This window comes from Scleropages formosus, chromosome 11 (genome assembly GCF_900964775.1).
Source record: "Scleropages formosus chromosome 11, fSclFor1.1, whole genome shotgun sequence".
Classification (NCBI taxonomy): Eukaryota; Metazoa; Chordata; class Actinopteri; order Osteoglossiformes; family Osteoglossidae; genus Scleropages; species Scleropages formosus.
Window position 1 is genome coordinate 8,469,960 of NC_041816.1, and position 21,632 is coordinate 8,491,591.

Genomic DNA, 21,632 nt, shown 5'->3' on the forward strand with positions numbered 1-21,632 from the left:
TTCAATTCAATTCACAAGGACAAACCATCCCAAGAACTCATAGTAACATTCTTAAGAATAACAACATTGAGTTCCATCAATGGGGACCCAATAAATAGTTCTATAAGATTTTAATTTATACTCCCTTTGCACAAAGTTCATTAATTATGGTTTCAGGGCAGATTAAGGAATATTACTGCATAACTAATAAACAGTTAAGTTTCACACAAATTGCTATTTTTCAAAAGCTCGATCAGATAAGATGGAAAGGCAGCACTACCAACAAAGAATAGCTGGGTTGCAGGTGGCACAGTAATTTGAGATGTTGCCACTTACACAGAAACACCTTCAATACAGTTGCATAACTTTTAATGTATCAACTCAGGATAAGTACCTTGATCAAGAATAATGAAGAACATGAGATTTGAATATGGGTCCTTTAAGTCAAACGTGCCATCTTTAAGCATTACTTCACTTGCTGCACCAAGTGATGGACATTTAAGGTTTAAAGCAAGGTACCCATTACTATGAGTGGGATTCTACCACTGAGCAACATTTTATTTACTTATTCAGACATATATAACAAAGACACAATGACTATTCAGCATTTGTTTTTGTTTGGAATTCTGGGGGCATGGTGGGGCAGCGGGTTTGGCCACAGCCTGCGCTGTTGTGGATGTGAGGGTCAAGTCCTGCTTGGGGTGCCTTACAGGGGTGTGTCCCTTCCAGCCTTGTGCCCTGTGTTACTTGGTTAGGCTTTGGTTTGCTGTAACCCCGCTCAGGACAAGTGGTTGTAGACATTGTGTGTATATTTTTAAAAAAAAAAAAAAAAAAAAGATTTCCTTGAGTGATGCAACATCTTCCAAACGATAGTGGGCATCTTTGTTTTGACCTCTGTCCAACTGCAGCTCAGGGAAATTGAACCCATCTGGTTGGTGCAGCGGTTTCCAGCAGCATGTTTTGGTTGGTATTAACAACTGGAGAAAAGGGGGTCCTTCTGACAAGAGACAATTGATCACAACTGTTCATCACAATCCAGTTGAATGCTCTCCAAGAAAGAGCGCTTAGTGGGGAAAGGTGCGCTCCATCAATCGCTGCCATCCGCTCCTGGCACCCAGATTTTAGTTTTTGAGGTTTAAATCAGTCCTGCTTAAGTGCTTAATGTTATGGTAAGAAGCAGCAGCAGAGCGACAAGCTGGCCTTCGGCACAGAACATACCATCTGCAGCCATGGAGCTCTTTCTTTACTGTAGTAAGCAGACTGTGGGGCTTTTCAACCTTTTGTCGAAACACCAGGCCTGTGCACATGCATGGTGGTGGCTGAGGGTGACAGTGTATGAGCATGCCATCAGTGGCAACAAAATTTTGGTGCCAACTTTGTCTGGCCCTGAAAGAAACGCAGCACAACAGAGTGAGTTTTCATGAATGCTTAATATGCAGCTTGACTGTCCTCCTGTCCACTCTTTGCAAACACCTTCCACTGCCTCCCACCCCGATGTGGTACATTCGCCTGAATACAGTGTGGCATGAACAGGAGATATGGCAGGGTGTGTCATCAGAACACTGAGAAATTGTCACTTAGTGACTCACCCACATACAGGAGCGGTATACAGTCAGCATTGGCATCTGTTTACTTCCAAGTTAAGTGGAGGCCTCCTATTGGATGACCTGTTTCAGATCTCCAGCAGAGCAGAATTACATATTTAGCAATTAATAAGCGTATTATTACAGATATGTAACTGTTTGGGAGAAAAAAAGGTTTTTAAGCAATGCAAAACTGACCTATTGTGTTCAAATTGTGTGGAATGCTAAATGGAAAAAGGCATAGCAAGTAGAAGAGTTGTTTTTGCCTGTGGCCCTGGGTTTCAAATCCTTATTCCTATTGTAGTAACATTTAAGAGGGGTCTCAAAACTCACCTGTTTCAGATTTGGCCTAATCTAGTCTTTGTTAATTTTCATCTTTGTTATGTTTAATATCTTACCATCCTAACATTTAGATTAATATTTCTTCTGACTATTTTAGTGTTTGTGGAAATATCTGGGTATGTCCATATAGCCCAGGAAAGCATAATTTTTCTCCTCCACTTAAAATTATGGGAAAGGACCTCCAGGTTTACAGACTCTTGGTATATAGATTATTTCCTAAAAACTATTAGGTCCATATGACAGGGTATACCTGTACCTCAGATTTTAAGTGATTTTGCAGAAAGTCTATAGGTAAATAGTGGGAGGTGTCAAAATTTAAATAAATTAAAAAAAAAAAAAAAAAAAAAAGTTCACGCACACTTCTCATTTTTAACCATAATGCTATTCTTTCCGACCTGGTTTGTAATTTCCAGAGCTCATTGCCTCCAGCCTGATCAGGTTACCGGTGTAGAGCAGCCAAGACTATCTGCAGCCAGCGAAAGCCAGGTGGCTAGCGGGCTTTGTGCCACGTACTGCGGGGGTCCACAGTCCAGCAGTCTTTAGCCAGAACTGGAGTGGGCAGAAGGGAAAACAACTGAAAAACTGATGGAAACAACTCAGTAGGCGTCTGAGACATTCACAGTGATGTGAAAAAAGCTTGACGTTAAAGGCTCAGTGTCCGATGCTTAAGTAATACAGTTCTAATCATTGCGCCACCAGAGCAGGTGGCCCCCGACACTTTTGGCTTGGTTTATGAGCTAAGTGTAATTTATCAGGCCTCAATTTGTGTCTCTCTTTGAGGGAAACTGCACACTAATACTTATGTAATGTGTATGCCAATTATACTCCCATAAAGAAAATGGGTCACACATTAGATGATGCCAAGGTAATTAACATATTTTGGCAGCTGTGCTTAGGCTATGCTTCTTGCATGGTAGATTTATGGCATGTCAAATAGAGAGTGATTTGCTGGACAAACAAAAGACTCAAAGGTGGACAATAAAGGGGCCTTCATGCGCAAACATAATAGGTGCGAAAACTCACCAGTGTGCAATGAGTTAATATATCTGCAGGAAAACGCACACAGAAGGGCGTCTAAGACCTAAAGAGTCTGCAAAGATTATAAGAGCATCTCATGATCACCTGGAAATATGAAACAGTTGCCAGGCTCTTTGTTATCTGTATGTTTCTGTTGAAAATTGTTTGATTCACTCTCCCGTATATATCTGAACATTGAAGTTCCTACGAAGCAAGTGACATATCAATTGGCATCATTGCGAAAACCACAGAACCATCAGCTAACAACCGGAAGTAATGGGTTGAAATTGAATCCTGATGTAGTACCCTTGCCCAAGGTACTTACCCTCAATTGATACAATAAAAATTATCCAGCTGTATAGATGGGTAAATCAATTTATTCATAGTGGATAACCCTAACATTAAAAGTTTCGTTCGACACAGGTGTCAGCCGCATAGTTTTTTCTTTCACACTCAGACCCAGTGCCAGTCTTAAAGATGAAATAGCAATATACTAAGTGTAAATTTTTTGTTTTAATCACACACACACACACACACACACACACACACACACACACACACACCGCTTGTCCCAAGAAGGGTCGCGGCAAACCGGAGCTTAACGCAACACAGGGCACAAGGCTGGAGAGGACACACCCAGGACGGGATGCCAGTCCATCGCAAGGTACCCCAAGCGGGACTCGAACCCCAGACCCACCAGAGAGCAGGATCCGGTCAAGGCCACTCCATCACCGCACTCCCCCTCTTCACTCAGTCGCTACATTATATTTATCATTAACTTCATCATTATGTCATAATCCTATCAAATGGAAAAGTACAAAGCTTTCAGGGGGCGCAGTGGGCTTGGCCATGTCCCACTCTCTGGCGTGTCTGGGGTTTGAGTCCCGCTTGGGGTGCCTTGGGGCAGGCTGGTGCCCTGCCCTAGGTGTGTCCCGTCCCCCTCCAGCCTGGCACCCTGTGTTGCTGGGTTATGCTCCAGTTCACCACAAACCCCCCTGCGCAACAAAGCTTTCCTAAGCACCTGCCTTTCATCAATTGTACAAAAGCAATTTAGTGCCATTATGTTTCCAAACCTGATAATTCAGCCCTCAGTACATACACTTAGTGGTATTTATTATTTGGCATTAACCCAATATTTAAAACTAGTGTAATCTATTAGCTTGCAAGTACAGGTGCTGGCCTCCTATATTAGTCACTCTCTCTACTATTTGTAGCTTTGTAGGTTTTCCCCCAAATGCAGCCCTAAAACAAAGTTTCTTTCTGTTTGGAATGCTCGTGGTCACAAATTATCACAGATAATACATTAAAGTCACACTGACACCACCACCACCCCCCCAAACCTTCACACAGGCTCGTCCGAGTCAGCTCGCAGTAAATGCACGTGCTGAGGCCTCTGAAGCCATTCCAGAGCTGAGATACGACCAGTCGCACCGCATTGAGCGGATTTGCTGCTGTTGTTGAACGGCCTTTCCTGCCTCTCTTCAGGGACAGCCCATCCCTTCCATCCTTTCCTCCCTGGCTGCAAAGCAGAGATTTGCAAATAATGGTGTAATTTTCAGCCTGGAAGAACACCTGCACCTACAGGGACTGGGGGATTTCTGGATTCAGTGCAGAAAACATTGCCTGGCTCCTGCATTGTTCTTGCACTAAAGTAGGCCGTGGAAAAAAAGGGCAGCATTGAACATGGGAAGATCACATGTATTCTTTCTTGGTAATGTGTGGTGAATATTCATAATGGGGAGCATAATGCAGTTTCAGCTTTTTATGTGAATTAATAGTGGAGCATTGCTGTCTGTGTGTGAGCTGGAAACAATGATCCAGGAAAAACAATCCAGATTTTGGCGGTATGATGAACTGTTGGGCGCCGATACTCTCCATCACCTTTTTCCCCCCCGTTTCATCTGTCTCTCCTGTCCTCCACCTCTCTGGCCTCTGGTACGAGCATTGGTGCCTACAATTAAAGTTGTCTCAGATATTAACTATTTTATATATAAATTTTATCAAATACAACCTCTACTTATTAAGAGAATTAAATAAATGAGTTTATTCAGAATAGAAGTTTTTTTTTTTTTTTTTTTTTAAAGTTGTCCAGTTACAAAAAGTTAAAGAAAAAAATCCACCTATACTTTAAGAAAACAGAATTAGAGGTGTTTTCACTGTCAAAACATTTAAATAAAAAAATATTAAGTTTTCTGAAATAAAGCCTTACTACATTTGCTATAGCATCTTTACAGAGTGAATAAGAGTAAATATGTATTTAATATAATTACAAATATATGCTTTAAATATAATTATACTTACATCCACACACAGGTACATCCAAAAAAAATAAAAGCTAAACGATTTTAGGATGCGGTAATTTCAATCTCCGGTGGCACTCAGTTCCACAATACTGGCAGGGGAAGAGGAGAAGGGGGAGGGGGGGAAAAAAAAAAAAAAAAAAAAAAAAAAAAAAAAGAAATTTGCATCTGCTTGCTGTTATTAAATTTTTGTTCTAATAATAATATCACTTCTCCTATTTCAAATCCAGACATGTAGTAAAATTGCTAGATACTGTTAATTCAGGTTGGCAACTAAGAGTGCCATTGTGCAAGAGAAATTAGAGGTGTTTGTACCATTTCAAAGAAATTCGTGTGTGTGTGTGTGTGTGTGTGTGTGTGTCTGGCTGTAGAAAAATAACTTTTCTATGTTTTAGAGAGAAAGAGTACAGATACCCAGCCCATCCCAAATCTCAAAGCAGTCAGAAAAATCTGCCGTGTCCCCGTGTTGCTGTGTTTGGTCACACACCTGTGGAGAGAAAGGGGCTGTGCTGAAGGCCTTGGCACTTACAACGGCATTCCATTCCCTGGTGACTCACATATTCATAACTTAACTGAGGTGTTCTCGTAAATCAAACCATAAATCAAGGTGTGCAAGAGCTGTCCTTGTCTGATACCCTCTTACGCACGCAAAAGTAAAATGCAAGCACACGGGAACTGATTTGGCTTTGTTTGTGCAATCATTAGCACTTTAATTTCTAATGATTTTTAAATTGCCTGTTGTGGCCCATCGACAGGTGCCTGCCCCACCCAGGTGCCATATGCTTTCCCTGGCAGGCACAGCCATCCCCCCCCGAAGACATGCCCATAAACAATCTACAAACTGGGTAGAACCCAGCAGAGTTGGAGTACAGTCACAGGAAAACCATTAACAGTTTGTTATATAATTTTAAAAAATAGGAACAAATATAAGTTAGCAAATAGCATTGCCCTTTTGATTATGGTTGCTTATGCTGGAGCCTTACATCACACTGGGGTGGTAGGACAGTCCACAGAAATCCTTTCTGCTATAATTATACTCCAGAAAACACTCCATTGTTCTCAGTTTTTACTGTGCTGACAACTTAACAACAGCAATAATGAAATAACTAATCACTGTCGTCATCTTTACTTGCATTGTCATTGACACAAAAAAAATTAAGAATTTTCTCATTTGCTTCAGTGGTAAGCTAGTTCACACCCAACTGCACTGACTGAGATTGAGTCACTCAGAGGCCTGACTTGATTGTCAGTCAGAGATTTGGCTTAGGTGATGGGTTCAATTCCCATTGTCCATCTATAGAATGGAACTCAATAGACAAACTGGAAGCAAAAACTTTACACTTGTCACAAATTGTTTCCATTTATACAGATGGAATACTTTATTTGAGCAATTTTAGGATAAGTACCTTGCCCAAAAGGCACTATTGCCAGAGGTGGTATTTGAACCTGTAACCTTTGCGTCCAAAGGCAGCCACCACACTACCAGCTGCCCCATACTTACCAATATACATATAATATTCTGCACTTGGAGGGGGTGCGGTGGTGCAGTGGGTTGGACCATGGTTCTGCTTTCCAGTGGGTCTGGGGTTCGAGTCCCGCTTGGGGTGCCTTGCGACGGACTGGCGTCCTGTCCTGGGTGTGTCCCCTCCCCCTCCGGCCCTACGCCCTGTGTTACCGGGTAGGCTCCGGTTCCCCGCGACCCCGTATGGGACAAGCGGTTCTGAAGATGCGTGTGTGTGTATTCTGCACTTCCTGCCTGCTCAGGCTATAGTTTAAGTTCTGCCTTGCAGTCCTGTGACTGAACAAACTTGACTGATTGATTCATTCATTCATTTTCAGGTACAGTGCACAGCATAGGTGGTCTATATCTTATCCTGGAGGCAGATGTGAGGTGGGATATAACCTGGATGGGATACCGGATCATCACAGGGCACAAACTTTATTGAAAATGCACATTCAAAAACTCTAGAACATATGGAACTAACCACCTTTATAAATTGATTAACTGCAGGGCAGTATCAGGTAGTACAGTGGATACTGCTCTTGGCCCAAATCTCCTGGGCTGTGGTTTGGGAATTGGGTTGACATCCAGGTCAGCGAGTGTGGAGCTTTGATGTTCTCCACAGGTTTGCAAGGATTTCCTCTAGGTGTTCACCATCCAAAGATATGTATTTCAGGTAAATAGGCGACACTAAGTCACTCTGTGCACCTTGCTACATAAGACCTGAGGAGGCCAGCCAGTGGTGACAGACGAATCCCGTGCTGACAGAGGATGATGTCCATCTGCCATGACGATCGAGACATTCCACACCGAGCTGGGGATCCAAGATGCCATTTACCAACATTATAATTACTTGTTAAACACTGGCTTACAAATTGTTACTTTCTAGAATGCCCAGGAGGGGTGGGCAACCACTGGCCTGTGGACCCCCAGAGGTTTTTTGCTTCCTCAACCTTCAGTTGGGAGTTTTTGTTCCATTCCCCGGTGGCCAGTAGGTATACTTATAGCTCTATAATAAGTTCTTCATTATAGTAGCCATTAGTTGTGTCACGGTTGCGCGTAGCGATTCAAGTGCAGAGTTCTCGGATCGACGTGCACGGAAGCCAAATCAGAATCCATAATCGTAGTCGAGGGGCAGGCGAGGGTCAGGCGATCAGCAAACATCGTAGAAAGGGCTAGGCAAAGAACGTGGTCAGGAAGAAACAGGCAAACAGTCGAAGTCGGAATGGGTCTCTCAGTAATACGGTTCGCAGGGAAACAAGGAGGCAAAACAAGGTTCCGCATCTGGGCTTCCTCGGCTTCCCTCTTTATAGTCGTTCCCATCAGGGAACGGCAGGTGTCGCAGATGTGCCAGATGCGGAGAACATGACAAGTTGACTGTCTTCTTTGTTTGTATCAATTTTTCTTGCTGTATGCCTGTGTTAAAGCGCTCTGTGTCACTGCGTGAGAAGAGCACTCTATTTAAAAAAAAAAAAATAAATAAATAAATAATAATGCGTATCTAGCACAAACCCAGACTCACATCTTAGTTTCTAGAATAGACTCCAGCTCAGTGCGAACCTGAATGGGATAAGAGGGTATTAACTATGGATGGAGAGTTGTATCTCACCTGGACCAGAGGAAAACCACTATGTGTTGTGTCCTTGTGCTTGGGCAGAACACTGCATAATGTGTTTTGATAGAAACCTAAGTAGTAAAATTAGTTTTACTATATTAGTCAAGTTTTTCCCTTTGTCAAATTTCTGGTTTCTCAGCAACCCCTCAGCTGCAAGTAAATATTTGCTGTCTTTACAAGAGGGGGAAAAAAAAAAAAAAAAAATTGCATATATTTTATATTATGACAGCAGACATGGGAAATTAATCCTTTGCACCGAGTCCAAAAAAATTTTGTACAACTGTGACGGTTGCATTATGAACATTATTGGGCAGACAAACAGAAAAAAAAATAATAATTCTACAGATTAACAAGGGCAGGCAGGTGAACAAATGCTTGTCCCCAAACAGCATGTGCAGACAAAGTGTACTCAAAACATTCCTGGAAAACTGACGAAACTGTTGGCATGCGCTGTACTGTTTGAGTTATAGGCACCATTTATTTTTGACTGACTATCTTATGCAAACCAGCAAGCAGTCTTTAATAAACCTTTTTTAGCATGTGTGGGGGCTTTCTAGCACATACATAGGAGGTCTGATCATTTTTTAGCCTACCTACTATATTTTGTAAAGTTATTCTCACATCAAATTGTGTAAAAAATGAGTTTCATATTGGCAAGTGCTTCAGAGATTCTGCATTTCATGCAAGAAACAGCAGCATGGTCATGGGGTTCAGATTTTGCCTGATGCCGGTTAAACTTCTAGCACATCTCACCAGCTTCTTACACATCACGCACATATTCAACATAATTGTGTACGTTGAGACCCAATGGTCGCTTCACTCTTGCGAGCACAGAGTAAAAAAAACCGGAGTTTACCTTGTCAGCCGTCTACTCACAGGGCGGGTGAAAACTCCAGCGGTGCACGAAGAACTTCGCGCGTTGAAGCGCTATCGGGTTCGCCTCTCAGTCCTCCTCCGTCACGCTGCTGGCCCAGCCAGGCAGCTCGACAGGCTGAAAATTCGTCGTTTCTTAACGGAATGCCTCGTAGAACCACGTACACCACGGAAACTTGAACCTCAGTAATACACAATCAAGAAGAAATGATATTTTGCCTTTTTTGGTTGTTCTTCAAGCAACCAGGAAAAATATCACCTCACACTCTAGAACACTCTCGACCCTTCTCGAAAGTCTACAAACTTTTGTCCCATTTGTTCCACCCCTCTCTCCTCTCATTGGTTCTTCCCCAAACTGAAACCCAATCAATTTACAATACATGCAAAACTGACATAATGTGTAGTTTGCACCTGATCCAACTCACGTTGGTATGGCTTCAACCAAACTATAACAAATTGATTAAGCTTTATTTAAATCTTCAAAACGAACAAACAAACTAGTAACGCTACAGCTACTTTCTAAGTCGTATGCTGTGTATAATCTTGCTGAAACCAAATCCAGATATAGTCACTCCCTTAAATAAAACTGCAATGAAATAATCAATGGAGCTGAACGGCACTTTTTTCATTTAAAAAACCCAAAAAGATATCAGCACCCAATGCACAAAAATTGATTTGCTGCTTATCCAATGCAAGAAAATCCGGGAGGTATGCTGGAAAAGCTCAGAGCCGTGTACTATTTTTTCATATTCGCTATCAGCGTGTCGTGTCAAAGGAACTTCTTAGTGTTTTCTGTCAGAAAGGACCGCTAGCAATGAATCTCTAGAGGACTTGCATATTAAAAACAATGTAACAACACCAAGGCCATTTGGAGTATGCTGTGAGAATATTTATTATCCAAGTGTGCTACTTTGCTAATGAAAAAGCAAAAGGCAGCCTTTTAGCAGTCTTTCATTTCTCGTTACGAAAGACTGGGCACACAAACTTGTTCACACGCAGACACATGCCGGAGCACAAGCACCACATATTCAAAAGGCCCTCGTTTTCACAGAGGAGTTTTCTGCTCGAACCTTTGCCAAAGGCAGAAAAGTGTGCTTTCCAGATGAATAATGGTACCTCACATTGAGAGTGCTGAAAGGTGGTGCCATCGAGTCTTCTGATTTGTCAAGGAGGAATTGAGACTTTGGGGGTAAATAAAAGATTGTCAAAATTCAATTCTCAGGGAAGCTCTTCAGGGGAATGTCCAGAGACAAAGAATGACAGAAAAATTAATAAACCTGATCTAAAGAACGCATTATCCTCAACATAATGGCATTGCAGGACACAATAACGAAATTTAGCCTCAAAGGGCAGCATTGTAAGTAATTCGATATATAAGGCCTACATATGAGTTTGTATAGTATATATATGTGGATGTATATGTAAAAAAAAAAGTGTTCCTTTCACTCCCACATCGGGTGTTCTAGAGTGTGAGGTGATATTGTGTCTTCATCAAGCTTAGGTCTTCTACCAGAGGCCTTGGAGTTTGAGGGTTTTGTGCAGTATCTTAGCTGATCCTAGGTCTCCAATCTTCTGGAGAGAGACATCAGATGTTGTTCCTGGAATCTGCTGGAGCAATTCACTGCTGGAGCCAGTTTGAGGGTCACAGCCCCGAATTCTCCTATTACCACTGGGACCACTTCACCTTCCACTGAGAGGCTCTAAGCAAAACAGCTATGGTACTCAGCAGCATGGAAATAAAGGGCCACCCCTGATGGAAGAAAGCAAGGCTGCAGAACTAGCTGAAACAACCCAACCGACCATAACAACTAAATCCTTTGCACTGACCACAAGAATCATGGCCAGGCTGAATACAGTCAACCCCTGGACCCAACTCCCCAGTCAATACAGCCCTGCTCACTATCCCCACTACCACCATCACAGAAACCAATGAGCTTGTATGTATATGCTACTGCAACAGTAATCCTGGAGATGCTGGGCTATAAGAGCAAGCGTACAAGATGCAGAGAGTGCCTCCCATGCAGAAGAGGGCTGGCAGCCAAGATCAAGGAAACCCGGAGAGATGTTAGCCGGCTAACAGAGGTGTAGAAGGGTGTGATGAATGACAGATCCTGGATGAAAAAGAAGTACAGAAAGACGCCCATAAGTGAGGCCCTGGAAACTGCCAAACAAAGACACACAGCTCTGTCTGTTAGGTTAAGAAGATATGCTAGAGAAGCAGAGGTCAGAAAAATAAATGGCCTGTTCTCCAAAGAACTATCTAGAGTGTACTCCTAGCTGCAAGGGCACAGCAGCACAAGAGCAGACCCACCCAAAGCTGAGACTGAGCGATACTGGAAGGATATATGGGAGAAGGAGGCATCGCACAACATCACTGCCCAGTGGCTGGTGGACCTGTGAGCAGACCACAGCAACCTCCCAGAGCAAGAACCAGTCATCGTCACAAAGGCAGACCTCCAACAGTGATTCTCAAGTATGGAGAGCTGGACAGCACCAGAACCCGACATGATCCACACCGATTGGCTGAAGAAGCTAACTGCAATCCATGAATGCCTGGCAGCACAAATGAATGAGCTGCTAATATCAGGGTCTCTCCCAGAGTGGCTAACACACGGCAGGGCAATCCTGATCATGAAGGATCCCACAAGGATACAACATCTTCAAACTACCGGCTAATAACCTGCTTCTCCTGCCATAGAAGGTCCTCTCAGGCATCATACCTGCTAAGTCGAACAGGCACATGAGTCAGTACATGAGCAATACTCAGAAGGGCATTGGAAACCACACCAGAGGGTCAAAGCACCGGCTACTGGTTGATAGAGCAATCACCCAAGACTCTAAGACCAGACAGAGTAACCTGAGCACTGCCTGGATTGATTACAAGGAAGCCTATGACTCAATGCCCCACACATGGATACTGGAGTGCTTGACACTAAAAAAGGGTCTACAGGACACTGATAGCCTTCCTCAATAACTCAATGGGGCTCTGGAAAACAACACTAGAAACCAACTTCAAGGCCATTGAACAAGTGACCATCAGGTGTGGCATATACCAAGGTGATGTACTTTCCCTGCTGCTGTTCTGCATAGTCCTGAAACCCCTCGGTCAGATCATCGCAAAGAGTGGATATGGATATAAGTTCAGAAGTGGAGTAACTATAAGCTACCTCCTCCACATGGCTGACATCAAGCTGTATGCCAGGAATGAACGCGACATCGATTCACCACTCCACCTCTCCAGGATATACAGTGGTGACATCGGGATATCATTCGGACTGCATAAGTGTGGTGGAATGGCAGCAAAAAGAGGGAAGGTGATCAGGACTGAAAAAGTGGAGTTACCAGAAGGCAGAACTGCAGACATACAGGACAGCTACAAGTACCTTGATATCTCAGAGGTCAATGCGGAACCACGATGAGGCAGCAAGGAGGTCAGCAACAACTAAATACCTCCAGAGAGTATGGCAGGTCCTGAGAAGCCAGCTCAATGGTAGGAATAAGATCCAAGCCATCAACATGTGTGTCCTACCAGTCATCAGAAACCAAGCTGGAATAATAAGTTGGCCACAGAAGGAGATAGATGCCACAGAATTCAAGACACGAAAACTCCTTACAATGCAAGGAGGTTTTCACCCGAAGTCCAGCACCCTGAGACTGTACGATAAGCGAAAAGAGGGGGTGCGAGGGTCAGTGAATGTCAGAGCCACTATCCAGGATGAAACAAGGAGCATCCAAGAGTATATCAGGAAGATGTCCTGCCAGGACAAACCACTAAGTGAGTACCTCAGGCAGCAGAAGACAGAGGGTGATGAGGAAGAAAAGGAGACATTGTGGAAGACCAACCCCCTCCACGGGCTCTACCATCGACAGAGAGAGGGAGTGACTGACATCCATAAATCCTACCAGTAGCTGGGAAAAACTGATCTGAAGGACAGCACAGAGTCTCTGGTCATGGAAGCACAAGAGCAAGCTCTAAGCACCAGATCCATAGAGACCGGGGTCTACCATAGCAGACAGGACCCAAGGTGCAAGCTGTGCAAAAATGCCTCTGAAACAGTCCAGCACATAGCAGCAGGGTTTAAGATGCAAGCTGGGACAACGTACACTGAGCGGCATAACCGAGTGGCTGGGATAGTGTACAGGAACATCTATGCAGAATACAGACTGGAAGTCCCCAAGTCCAAATGGGAAACACCACCAAAGGTCCTGTGGGACTTGAAGTTCAAGTCTGACAAGCAGTTGCTGGCCAACCAACCGGACATAGTGGTGGTTGACAAGGAGAGGAAGAGAGCAATTGTGATAGATGTGCGATGCCAAGTGACAACAATATCAGAAAGAAGGAGCATGACAAGATCGAGACATATCAAGATTCAAGAGTTTATTATCATATGTAACAGTCTGTTACACCATACAATGAAATTCTTACTCTGTGAATCCTCTCATCAGCCTAAGACATAAATTATAAATAAGGACATAAAGAAAGAAAACACAAGGAGTAAGTTACAAATTTACAAAATTTCAATTAGTGCAAATGCAAGAAACAAAATACGTGCATATATAAAGTGTACAGTGTGCAATGTAAACATAGAAGACATGTATGTGCAAAGTACTGCAGAGGTAGATTGAGTCCTGTTGTTGTTCGCCATCTGAAAAGGGATGTGTATGAGTGCGCAAAGAATCCAGAGGTAGTCTGTAGTGTTTGATGTTGTTAGCATTGTGTGTGTGTGTGTGTGTGTGTGTGTGTGTGTATGGGAAGGATGGGGTAGTTGACACCACTCAGGATCAGAGGGTAATCTGTGTCTGCAGTGATGGGAGGAGAGGCAGTGGATGGGTGTTGTTCACAAGCCTGATGGCCTGTGGGACAAAAAAAACTGTTTTTCAGCCTCAAAGTTCTGGCCTTAATACTCCTGTAGCATCTGCCTGATGATAAGAGTGTAAAAAAGCTGTGCTGGGGGTGACTAACGTCCTTGATGATGTTAATGGCTCTCCTGATGGCTCTGGCCTGGTAGAGGCTCTCCAGTGTTGGTAAGGCCGTTCCAGAGATGGTTTGGGCAGCTCTCACCACCCGCTGTAAAGCCTTACGATCCTGTGCTGTGTAGCTTCCAAATTAGACTGTGATGGAGCTGGTGAGGAAGCTCTCAATTGCACACCTGTAGAAGCTTCTGAGAATTCGGCTTGACATGCCAAATTTCCTCACCCTTCTCAAGAAGTGCAGACTCTAGAATCAAGGGCTGAAGGAAAAATTGGAACAGATGTGGAAGGTGAAATTTAGGGTGGTCCCATTGGTAATAGGAGCACTCTGGGCTGCAACCCCCAAACTGGGAGAATGGTTCAAGCAGATTTCAGTAACAACATCTCAAGTCTCTCTCCAGAAGAGTGCAGTCCTAGGAACAGGTAAGATACTGTGCAGAACCCTTAAACTCCAAGCCCTCTGGTAGAGGACCCGAGCATAAGGAAGAGACACACTCCACCCCATGTGGGTGTGAGAGGGAGATTTTTACATATTTATATATTTATATATCTCTATATTTACATATACATATATAGTGCGTGTTTGTGCAGACTTAAGCCTATATATATACAGATAGTCCCTGATTTACAATGGGGTTACATTCCCCGAAACCCATCATAAGTTGAAAATATCGTAAGTTGAAAATGCATTTAATATACTTACTACACACCTCAGCATGACAGAATGGGAGATTAGGATCGCTGTTGTTGCCCAGCATTGCAAGAGAGTATCGCTCTGCGTATCGCTTACCAGGGAAAAAAAAATCAAAGTTCAAAATTCAAAGTACAGTTCCTACTGAATGTCTATTGCCAACTCAACATCATGAAGTTGAAAAAATCGCAAGTCAAACCATCGTAAATCGGTGACCACCTGTATATAGTATATACTATATATGGAAATGGAGGGCAGGGTGGTGCAGTGGGTTTGGTTAGGGCCTGCTTTGTGGTTGGTCTGGGGTTAAAGTCTTGCTTCGGGTGCCTTGCTGCTCCTGTCCGGAGTGCGTTCCCTCCTCCTTTAGCCCTGGTCCCTCTGTTACCAGGTTAGGCTCCGGTTCCCCGTTTGGAACAAGCAGTTGTAGACATTGTGTGTGTATGTGCACACTTCAGCCTGAGATCATATGTTGAAATCATGTTGAAATCAACATTCTGAACTCTCACTTTTAAGCATAATTAAGGAGTAGTCTGTGCAAAACAGTTCTTGATTGAAATGCCTTTGAAACGGAGCTTGTTACAAGGAGTACTCTCCTCTTTAGGACATAGCTAATGGATGCATCAGGGATTTCTCATACAGTAGCTCTGCTATTTCGATTCCTGTGTTGGTCTCACCAGCTTTGCATTTTCTAAGCTCATTAAAGGCCCATTCAAGTGTTTGGAGCCCCTTAATCATGACTAGACAAAAGTAAGCCAATGCTTTTCTCATACCCGGCAGCAAGGCACTTTTTTCGCCATCACTGTGACAAGGTGGAAGAGGAACAGCAAGCTTGTTTCTGTTGTTTAGCACAAAAACTGGTCCCTCTGCTACATAGACCATAACTCCTTCACTTGTGAACATCTAAAACAACGTTTTATGCTCCAGCGCAGAGCAGCTGGTTGGTTTACTCCTCCGTGTACAGCAGGAATGAGGCGGCAGTGGAGGTGCTGTCAACCGGTCTCCACAAGATCCTTCACACACACTTGTCATTGTTTCTGTGGTAATATGGATTATATATTCAGTGACACCTCATCATAGATACCCATGTGTCAGGTTGCCCCTAAGCATTATTTACCAGTGTGGGAAAAGCAGCTGCCTCTGTTTACCAATATTTTGAGGCGGTTTTGTGGGTTTAGCTCAAGCAGAAGAAAAACACAAACAGAAGGGTTAACCTCATCACTTGCCTTGTTCAGTCACCAGGAAAAGAGGTTTTATGGTGTCACCCTCTGCTGACAGCCAGGCATTCTGACCAAGTGGAAGAAACTTTTATATGTTTTTTACATGTATTTAAAATGTATGCTTAGCTTATATATAAATACACACACTGAACAGCTTGTCCCATATGGAGTCACGGGGAGCCAGAGCCTAACCTGGCAACACAGGGCATAAGGCTGGAAGGGGAAGGGACACACCAAGAACAGGATGCCAGCCCATCACAAGGTACCCCAAGTGGGACTTGAACCCCAGACCCACCGGAGAGCAGGACCTGTCCGAACCCACTGTGCCACCACACCCCCTTGTTCATTCATGTGAACCTTTATTTAACAGAGAAAAGGACAAAGAAAAGATTTTCTGTGTTTTCACTGATGAACTTAATTCTATTTTTTAAATATAAATAAATTTAGAAATTGATGCCTGCAACACATTCAGAAAAGTTGGGACAGAGGAATCGGACAAAAAAAGTTGGGACAGAAGGAATATATATAATTATATAATATATAATTACAATATGTTATATATTATAAATGTATATATAAAATACACATTTTATGTAAAAAATGTGTTCGAGTAGTTGGAGCATATGGAGAATGACCAATGAACATGTACTAAAGTAAAATTAATTCTGTTAATGTCGTTCAACGTGCTGTTCCTTTATACCAAAAGGAGTGCAGATGTAGAAAATCTCAGCACATACAGACAGCCAGTTGTTTTTCAAGGTCAAGTCAAGGTCAAGTTCCCACATCCCCTCAGTGGGCAGTGACAGGATGTGTTGGCACTTGCTAATACTGTAGATACCACGAAGAGGTGCTTTTTGGTGTTTCAGGTGGTGAAGATGTTCCCAGTGCTGTTGTTTGTGATGTTAAAGTTGGCTGCTGTTGCCGATGTTACAAATGCAGCTGCAATGTTGTTTAGCGCATTCTGCTAGAAAATACTGGAATGGTAAAATAGTGAGGAAAAAGCTTTATAAAATGGCACTAAAAGCTGCTGCACCTAACACCACCCAAGTCAGACATTGGCCAGCATCTTGCTGACCTGTGCACACAGAAGCAGATGAGAGCTCAAGGCACATGGCACCCCTTCCCACCCAAAGTGTCCTGTTCTTGGATAGCATGCTGGTGCTCTGTTCAGAATGGAGGGAATTACTGCAAATCCTTCTAACAAAGTCTCTCCAATGCCAGATGGGCGACAAACACTGTCATCTAAAAGGACCTGCTCGATCTCACGCCACAAATAACAACCGTTTATTGTGCAATCATCGAACCAGGTGACCTCAGGCCCTTGGCAACAAACCAATAAAATGTTATCGCTGCAGTAAGAAGCACTTCCTTCAAAATCGAACCTGTCAGTTTGATTGCAATGAGCTCACGCACATCACACACACACTCCCTCCCTGCATATCAACAGAAAATCATAGCAGCCTAGAACCTGCAATCAGTCTAGTGAATAATTATATGTATACTAATATCCTATATACTCAATATAGGATATTGGATATATATGTGCATATTGGTAGGATATTGGTCATTGTAGAAGGGAAACTTAACTGGAATATCAGAGAAGAACAGAATGTCCTAATGGGCAACTGGAGGAATGAAAGTGTGCTCCTAAATATCTTCTTGAGTTTCTCATCCCAGCCTTGTGCTCCTACTCTCGTCCTTTCATCCTCTGCTCTATGTGAGCTTCATCCACTGAAGGGTTCAAACCTTTTAGTTCGGATGAAGAACACCAGTCAGTCCTTTCCTGCCCGAAAGGGGGGCTGTGAGTAGGAAGCTGCAAGGTGAGATTAGTCATCTTCCCGCTGGGCATGCCTCACTGGGTAAAAGCCTCCCACATTCTCAGGCTCTTCCTTTTGTCCTGGGTGGCACAGTGGTGGGAAATGAGGGAGTGTGATTCATGGGGGGATATAGGAACAGTGGAACTAAGCGATTACCTGTTGAAACAGTACTCGGAAGTTTAAAGTGAACTGCAGAATAGACACATGGCACAGGGGTCAACTAGATTGACAGAGGAATACGTAACATGCTCAATTAAACATTCATAATATGCATCTTCTTTTTCTCTTCATTGTATGTCAGTAATACAACGTAAGTGTGTGAACCAGTGCTAGGAAGTAGAAGAGCACCCCAGTGAGAGGACCCCTGCATGTCACCCATCAAAAAAGTTAGGTCTCTGCTTGAATCCACAGGTCAGAAGAAAACACACCATTAAGCCTTCTTCTGCCTTTTTTGGTCACTGTGTTGACCCTGGCTTTGTAGTTTCTCATGCCTGACATTAATTTTTCAGTCCAGTTTTGTAATTAATCTTTAGCACCCTCCATGGTGCCCATAAACTTGTTGGCACTTGTGGCATTAGCAGCAGTTGCAAGAGTGCTATTGGTGTGTTATTGACTCCATTTTCAATAAATGTACAAAGAAAGAGTCATAAGCAACTCAGGTGATGTTTAGAAGTCACACTGTTGACCTGCAAAGCCGGGGAAATTAATTATTGTATTTATGATTTGATTCATACCACAGAATGAAACAATATCATATGCCTTTCTTTCCTTGTTACATATCAAATAATTAATATTTCCAATATATTTAAGGGAAAGAGGCTGTAAGCTTGCATAAGAGCCATCAGCCCAGCTCTTAGACCATGTGTTGGTCTTGCAGATGTAAGAATGATCTTAGCTAATAAAAGCTCTTCCCCTAAACATAACCTGATGTGCATCCATCCATGTTGGACGACGGCATCCACCCATATGTTCATCATGTTGAAGGCACTTGTGGGAAATCCCCTCAATGTCCAAGTTTGTGAATTTGGAAAGCCTTCTAGCCAGGATCTATGCGACCCTTCATTAGTGTGACTTTTAGATACTCTGCATAGACACCAACTTCTGATGAAGGGATCTCTGGCAGGGGGGCTAAATGAAGAGGTCTCATAAACCTGTTTTTCTCCTTGACCACAGGGACCAGCAACTTTCTTTGTCAATACATTCATCTCAGGAAAGTGAGCTCCAAGGAAAGCCACACACACAAATGTATTCCTTTTTAGACACAGTGATTGGCATTTATTTATGTAGCTGATGCTTTTTTTCCAAAGTGCATATACAACAGGGTAATTTTTCCTGTATCAATTCAGAACAAGTAATTTGAGTTCTACAGCAGGAGGTGGGATATGAATGTACAGCCTCCAATACCTAGGACTGCAGCTTTAAGCTGTTCCCCTAAAAATAGCCTGATGGGTTAGAACTTTTCTATCTGCATATCAAAGCCTTGTGAAGAAGAGTGGGAACTAAGAGGAATCAAGTCTTTATTACAACTGAGTCTTTATGACACTTTTTTTGTGTGCTTTCTTCTTTTTAATGTCGCATTTCTTGAATGCTGGCAGGGTCACAACCGACAAGTGCTTACGCGGCTGTGAAGGAATTCAGTATTTTAGGGGATGATTTTCTTTTCCACAGCTCCTCAACCCTCCCCCTCCATGCCTCTCCAGAGCCAAGTGATTCCCTACTAGGCTATGTTTGCCAACACCAGGCCCCAAGCGCTGTGAGAGCCACTCTTCTTGAGCGTGGGGTCACTCTGCACAGGGTGAAGTTTTTTAATTTTGTCTGCAAGTAGCAACATCTGGAGACCTCTGCAGAACAGGATCCATCCAAGAGCAGCATGTGTCTGAGACCTCAGCTGTGGCAATTACAGCATCTGTGTCACATGGCTTAACCCAGAGAGGATGGAGTGGATTAGCATAGATCCCAGGGGGAACCAACCCTTCCGCTTGACAGGAGCACAGAGCCACCATGACCATAATCACACCCGACTCGGAATACTGTCCACACCAACCTTGTGAACTCTTGGTTTTAATCCATGGAAGGCTATGGTTGGCCAAGGACCTCACAAGGATGCCTGGAGGAGTGGCAATTAACCCACAGTCCTGCCCTCACAGAGGGGTAAGCCTCTATTTACATATCCTGAGGAGCTCTCGCTGAAATTACAACTGCAAACCCAATCTGCAACCTGTCCACTACAGGTTTAATAATAGCTGGGCTCAGCTGCTTGTTGTCTACAGGTGGGAATTATTGATTCCACGCTGGAGATGGATGCTCCAGGCCTTCGAGCATTTTTCACTTCAAAAACATTTGTTAACTAATGCAAACAAACAGGTCTCGGTGGACAAAGACACCCTTAGAGGAAAACCAGTGCTGAAGTAGTCAAAGATGGGAGCAAACTTGGAAAAAATTAGGTCATTAAATTCAAGATGGGGCAGAAAGGAACCGAAGACACACACCTGAAACACCAATAAAACTCAGGATTTAAAGTTTGTAGTGGAGAGATGCACACCTGGAACAAGTTTATAACCTTTACTAGAGACTAGAGATTCATACCTGAAACACTAATAAAACCAGGTGTTTATAACCTGGACTTGTGACACACACACCTGAAGCACCAATCAATTTTTATGTTTGTAATGTGGACTAGAGATACAGACCTGGAATACAGAACAGGCCTCTTGTTAGAAACAAGAACTTGTCACACACAAATCTGGAACACCAGACAGTTTTTTTATTTTTTTATTTTTTTAATATTCATATCTCGACTGGAGGTTCCCACACCTGAAACAGTGATCCACCTTGGTGTGTAAAACCTGTACTGGAGACATACACATACAAACTCCAAATCAGACATAGTGGTTAAATTCTAATCCACAAACTTCAAAACATGTCATTACTTTCTGAGGTACTGTACAGGTACTGCTGAAAAGTGCAAAAGAAAAATGATCTGTGTTTAAAAAACAAAATGTAATCTTCTTCCTTTTATTAGCAAATTACTATTTAAACTGGAAGTTGTCACTTGATTGCTCCCACTATATTTCTGGGGGCTTAAAGAAGTACATTTTCCTTGCAAGATAAAGGGGAGGGAAAAAGTTATTATTTGATAGAGGTCTCCCCTTCCCACAATGCAGCTTTACAGGCATGCATGGGAAAAGGACTGGATCATTTTAACTTACTACATCTCAGCAATAATGATATTAAAAATAATAACGTAAATACAAGCAGACTGTCACTCCTGGCATGTCTGACGTGCATGACGACTGCGTGTCTAGCAACCGCATGCTTGACGACCACGTTGAGCCCGTGCTTGACGACCACCTCGACCCCCCCAGTGATGACCCCGGAGACGCAGTATAAAAGCACCCGCTCCAACACACTTGGCCATGGAACCTCCAACTGAGAGACGTTCTCCTCACCTATCTCTTCTGAGGCTAACTGTTCTGCTCTGTTCTCTGGATGCAACCCCGCTTGAAGAAAGTGAGATAGCATTAGCACTTGAGTCTGCTCTCCTGATCCCCCGCATAGAAGATGTCTGCCATTGGCCTCTGTCTCATCTTTCTGGAATAAATCAGGAAATCAAAACCCAATGAGACTGACAAGGTGTTGCTAACACAATTAAAATTAGTAGAAAGAAGCCCTCTCTCGCGATGTACTCTGGTTTCACCGGTGTGTATGTTGTAGAATGGCCTCTGC

General features: G+C 43.2%; 2 long non-coding RNA genes across 2 annotated transcripts; both read right to left on the reverse strand.

Annotated features, from left to right (window-relative positions):
• Positions 1-800: 800 nt before the first annotated feature.
• Positions 801-2,204, reverse strand: LOC114911933 (uncharacterized). The gene is made up of 2 exons (XR_003798006.1): positions 1,569-2,204; positions 801-1,365 (listed from the first exon to the last, which is right to left on the reverse strand). It is a non-coding gene; the product is annotated as an uncharacterized LOC114911933 (long non-coding RNA).
• Positions 2,205-3,855: 1,651 nt separating this feature from the next.
• On the reverse strand, positions 3,856-9,502 carry LOC108934707 (uncharacterized). Its single transcript, XR_003798010.1, has 4 exons — positions 9,194-9,502; positions 5,636-5,708; positions 5,223-5,313; positions 3,856-4,872 (listed from the first exon to the last, which is right to left on the reverse strand). It is a non-coding gene; the product is annotated as an uncharacterized LOC108934707 (long non-coding RNA).
• Between the last annotated feature and the right edge of the window lie 12,130 nt (positions 9,503-21,632).